This window comes from Dasypus novemcinctus, chromosome 17 (assembly GCF_030445035.2).
Source record: "Dasypus novemcinctus isolate mDasNov1 chromosome 17, mDasNov1.1.hap2, whole genome shotgun sequence".
Classification (NCBI taxonomy): domain Eukaryota; kingdom Metazoa; phylum Chordata; class Mammalia; order Cingulata; family Dasypodidae; genus Dasypus; species Dasypus novemcinctus.
In genome coordinates this window covers 63,562,100-63,567,784 of record NC_080689.1, presented here as the reverse complement: position 1 = coordinate 63,567,784, position 5,685 = coordinate 63,562,100, and the positions used below count along the sequence as shown (strand labels likewise).

The window sequence follows — 5,685 nt, the reverse complement described above, 5'->3', positions numbered from 1 at the left end:
CGGTGTTAGGGGAGGTGACCAGAAGCGGCTGCGGCTGTGGTTCTCAGGCAGCGGTTTAATAGTTGTCTGGAGGATATCGACGATTCAGTGCTGGAGAGATGTTGAGGTTTCTTGGAGTCTCTGCAGAGTTCTTGGGCCAGATTCTTTAATAAAGACTGCAGGATCTTCCTTCTGACTCCAGGAACTTCATTTGAGTCCTTAAACCCTCACCAGGCTCAGCTCCTAGGAAGAGTGAAAGAGTTGTCAGCAAGAGAGACCAAAGGCTGAGGTCCAGTGTGAACATGCCAGCTTACAGAAATTCACCTCGCAGATCCCAGGTCCTGACTACAGGGAGACATGGCAACTCCTGTCAGGATTGCGTTGTTACAGGTATCAGTGTCATTCGAAGATGTGGCTGTGGACTTCAGCAGGGAGGAGTGGCAGCGCTTGGACCCTGCTCAGAGACGCTTGTACCGGGATGTGACACTGGAGAACTACAGCCTCCTGCTCTCAGTTGGGTATCAAGTTCCCAAACCAGAGATCATCTTCAGGTTGGAGCAAGGAGAGGAGCCATGGGCACTGGAGGGAGAAATCCCACATGACAGCTGTTTAGATGGGAAGGTTGAGATTAAGACTCCACAACAGAGAACTTCTGAAAAGGCTATATTTCATAGCAAAATGGAGAGTGAAGATACAAGAGATGATTCATTACATTCTATTTTAGAAGAACTGTGGCAAGATGATGACCAGATAGAGGGACATCAGGATAAACGAAATAAAAGTCATGCTGCTTTCATCAACAAGGAAATACTGAATACAAGGTGGGATTATGAATATAAAGACATTGGAAAATTCATTCATTCAAGCCCAAACCTTATTCCTTCACAGAAAAGACCTGATAAACTTGACTCATTTGGAAAGAGTTTGAAGCACAATTTAGATTTACATATTCACAATGATAACAATGCTAAGAACTTTGATAAAATTATTGAATGTGGTCAAGTTTTCACCCAGAATTCTTCTTATACTAACCATGAAAATCCTCCTGCAGGAGTGAAATTCTGTGAAAATAATCAGTGTGGAAAAGCCCTTAGCCTCAAACAAGCACTCAGTCAAAACCTGGAATTTCCTATTGGGGAGAAAGCAAACATATGTACTGAATTTGGGAAGATCTTCTCCCCTAAATCACACCTCTTTACACCTCAAAGAATTCATACTGTGAAAAAATCTCATGAACTTAGCAAATGTGTGAATGTTTTTACACAGAAGCCACTACTCAGCATATATCTCAGAGTTCGTAGAGATGAAAAACTATATATATGTACTAAATGTGGGAAGGCCTTCATCGAGAAGTCAGAATTAATTATGCATGAGAAAACTCATACTAGAGAAAAGCCCTATAAATGCAGTGAATGTGGAAAATCATTTTTCCAAGTATCATCTCTATTTAGGCACCAGACAACTCATACTGGAGAAAAACTCTATGAATGTAGTGAATGTGGGAAAGGCTTCTCCATGAACTCAACTCTCAGTATACATCAGAAAATTCATACTGGAGAGAGACACCACAAATGTGGTGAATGTGGGAAGGCTTTTACCCAAAAATCAACACTCAGGATGCATCAGAGAATTCATACAGGAGAGAGATCCTATGTGTGTACCGAATGTGGGCAGGCCTTCATCCAGAAGGCACACTTGATTGCACATCAAAGAATTCATACTGGAGAGAAACCTTTTGAATGCAGTGATTGTGGGAAATCCTTCCCTTCTAAGTCACAACTCCAGATGCATAAGCGAATTCATACAGGTGAGAAACCCTATATATGCACAGAATGTGGGAAGGCCTTCACAAATAGGTCAAATCTCAATACTCACCAGAAATCTCATACAGGAGAGAAGTCTTATATATGTGTTGAATGTGGGAAGGCCTTCACTGATAGGTCAAATTTCAATAAACACCAGACAATTCATACTGGAGAGAAACCCTATATTTGCACCTATTGTGGGAGGGCCTTTATCCAGAAGTCAGAGTTAAGTACACATCAGAGGATTCATACTACAGAGAAGCCTTATAAATGTCCTGACTGTGAGAAATCCTTCTCCAAGAAACCACATCTAAAAGTACATCAGCGAATTCACACAGGAGAGAAACCATATATATGTGCAGAATGTGGGAAAGCCTTCACTGACAGATCAAATTTCAATAAACACCAGATAATTCATACTGGAGAAAAACCCTATAAATGCAGTGACTGTGGAAAGGGCTTCACCCAGAAATCAGTTCTCAGTATGCATCGTAATATTCATAATGAGAGTAACCCTATTTCTTGAAATTGGGAAAGCCTTATCAAAGAAGCGAAGTTTAAGTGCATTTTATAGAATTCATCCCAGACAGATCCTATATGAATACATGTGTAAGGAAAAGCCTTCCTCAGTTTATCTCACCTGAGATTAGAAAAGTTATTTAGAAGGGACCTTCTGATAATGCATTGAATGAGGGGGAAATCTCCATATTTGTACAGCCTCACAAAATTTAATAGACTTTATACTGGAAAAGAAAATGCTATCTGTTTGATGCATTAAGAAAAATGCCTCCCTATTGAAAGTATTATAAGGATAATTGTTACCAAATTCTTTATAGGAAGGATGATCCAAGTTATGTAAATGACAGTCATATTTACTGTGTTATATTAAGCATTTCAAAGTGACAGTAAAATGAAAGGTAAGACAAGAAAATAAAATACATGATGTTTAAACTTAGTTCTATAGGGTGTATGTGGCAAAACACATTATATAACAAGAGGAATAATTGAATTGTAATTCTTTTTTTGAATTTTACATAATTGTGTATATCAAATATGCTTCCTATTGGGCATTTCTATTAAGTGAATCCACAAGTTAAAAGTCATGTCCTTCTATATATTGACACTGAAGATGTAATTTTACACAAATACATAAATTTAATCTTATCATCTGTACTTGTTTCATGACATAGTATTTTTATCTTCATTCATTGTGATGGAATGCTAAATAGCCACAGATTCCTCCCATCCCTTTACGCACATCCCTTTGCAATTTACTTTGTTGTTCCTCTTATTAAAAGGTACAATCTCTGTCACCTTGATTTTGGGCTTGGCCATGTGACTTGCTTTGACCAATGGGAACTTAGCAAAGGGATTCAAGAAGAGGCTTTGAAAGTATGAAGGCCTGCCTTGAGGCTTATCCTCTTTTGCTGCTCTTTGGAATTCTGAGACCTCCATGTAAAGAAGCTCAGATTACCATACTTGAGATGAGAAACTACGTGGAGCAGAGAAGAGGCAGTCCAGCTGAAGTCCATTAGACTAACTAGTCTGCTAACTGTCAGGCATGTGAGTGAAGACTTCCTAGACCTGCAGCCCCAGCCACACTGGCCAGGACCATAAGAGCCATGCCAGTTCTATCAGCTAACCTACAGAATTGTGAGCTAAATAAAATGATTGTTTTTTAATCCAAAAAAAAAAAAAAAAAAAAATAAAGACACAGCACACAACAAGTGCAAACAGTGTGGGAGTGGGGAGAAATAAATCTCAACAAAAATAAATAAATAAAACCTATCAGTTTTGGAGTGAGATGCCATGAGAGCTGGGGGGGCATATGGATGAAGACCATGTGTGGGGCCTGGATAAGGCAGAGTCAAAGATTCAAGTGTGCCATGTCACAGGAGCTTCCTTGGAAAGCTGCTGAGAGAAGGCTGCTCTGGGGGTGCTGGAGTCCCACTAACCCCCTCCTCAGGTTGTGATCATCGGTGCATAAAACTGATCACTTGGGAAACTTCCTTTAACATTTTAAGCTCTGAAGTGAGATGGCCTAGATAGTTGGGATAAACTTATTAGCACCCTGGAAACACCCAAAAGCCTCCCTGTCTCTCCTATTCCCCAGGTAGGAGCTACTTGTGACAGGAAAATTTCCCCACTGAAGCTGCCCTAGGCTTCTGCTTGGGGAGTGGCTCATCTGCTCCAGCATTCCCTCAGGGCAGGGCTTCTTAACAAGGGGCCTGAGAACTTGAACCTCAAACCTTCCTGTGGGGATATGTCAGTGTGGGTGTGATATATTTATTAAATAGTACACAGTATAGTGTGGACTTCGTAAGGGGTCTGTGGTTTTCACCTGACTATCAAAGGGGTCCATGGAACAGGAAAAGTTAAGAACCTCTGACCATGGGAGGCTCACAGGGCATATTCTGAGGAGTTTGGGTAGAAGAGTACTCCAAACTGAATTTTGTTTTGATGGAGATGTTTTCTGGCTTGTCAGAGTCGCCACCCACCCCTTATTGTATCTCACTAGCCCATTCGACTTGTTCAGATGTCTAACTCTGTAGCCCTGGATGAAGGACGTTAGGGCTCAGAGGGAAGGCTATTCCAGTGGTTCACTGGGCTCTGAGACTTGACTGTTTCTCAATCCTTGGGGGTGGTTTAAGGGCTGGTGCTGGGGTGGTATGTGCTCTGGAAGTTGTCTGGCAGTTTGAAAAGGTGAGGGATCCAGAGCAGGTAGATGGGATGGAAGTAACCTTGGAGTGATGCCTCTTCCAGTGGTGGATTCTCCAGGCTGGGGCCACTGAGCAAGCGATGAAACCAGACACCCAAGGGAGACTCTTAAGGCTGAATCTGACTGAGATAAGAAAATGTCAGAGGGAACACAGGCTTCTATCTCTTGAACCTGAGAGGGAGATTCCCTTTGTTGGAACTCATTTTTCTATGGGGAAAAATTGAAATCATTGTGGAGTCTGTTTATGGTATGAAGTTTAGCATGTTAGACAAGAACTCTCACTGGTGTGTGCTGCCCAAGCTTGTCAGTGAGCAGAGCATAATTCAAAAGAGCCAAAAATTCTATTTCTGACATCCTGGGCCTGGTGGTTAAGTTGACTGAAGTTAGTCCTCATCCGTCCTAGTGGACTTCTAGAGGAAATGTTTCTAGGAGACGCTAGGAGAGGCTTTATAAAAGGCATGTCTCATTTGGTATAGCTGTGGTGTCCAGAACAGATCAGGGACAAAATGGCTCCAAGGGCCATGTTAATGGCAGATCTTTTAATGGGAGGAGAAGGGGTTTATAAAAAGTAGGTTCTTTTAGGGACTCTTCTGGTCTTCTTTGTATCACTTCCTTTCTCTTTGGAAAGATTTTCCCTTTTTTTTAAAATAAAAGGTTTATTTATTTTATTTTATTTCTCTCCCCGTATCCTGTTGTCTGCTCTCTGTATCCATTTGCTATGTGTTCTTCTGTGTCCGCTTGTATTCTCGTCAGCGGCACCTGGAACCTCTGTTTCTCTTTGTTGTGTCATCTTGCTGCGTCAGCTCTCCATGTGTGCAGGGCCACACCTGGGCGGGCTGCGCTTTCTTTGCGTAGGGCAGCTCTGTTTATGGGGTGCACTCCTTGTGGGCATCAGCACTGCACATGGGCCAGTTCACCACAAGGTTAGGAGGCCCGGGGTTTGAACCCTGGACCGCCTATGTGGTAGGTGGACGTTCTATCCTTTGAGCCAAATATTCTTCCCACTTTTCCCTTTTGGAATGTGTCCTTCAGGCAAATCAGGTGTGGAAGACAGGCCTGGGGCACCTGCTTTGTTGGGGAGACTTGGGGGAAGAGGGACCAAGTGGCAGAGTCCCCCAGCATTGTGAGATCTGGACCCGGACCTCAGGAAGAGACTAAGGCTCTATCAGGCTTGGTGGCCAA

The 5,685-nt window shown here is 42.4% G+C and overlaps 1 pseudogene; it reads left to right on the top strand.

Moving 5' to 3' along the window:
* The first annotated feature begins 336 nt into the window (after positions 1-336).
* LOC139436715 (zinc finger protein 81 pseudogene) lies at positions 337-2,801 on the top strand (annotated as a pseudogene).
* The last annotated feature ends 2,884 nt before the right edge of the window (positions 2,802-5,685 follow it).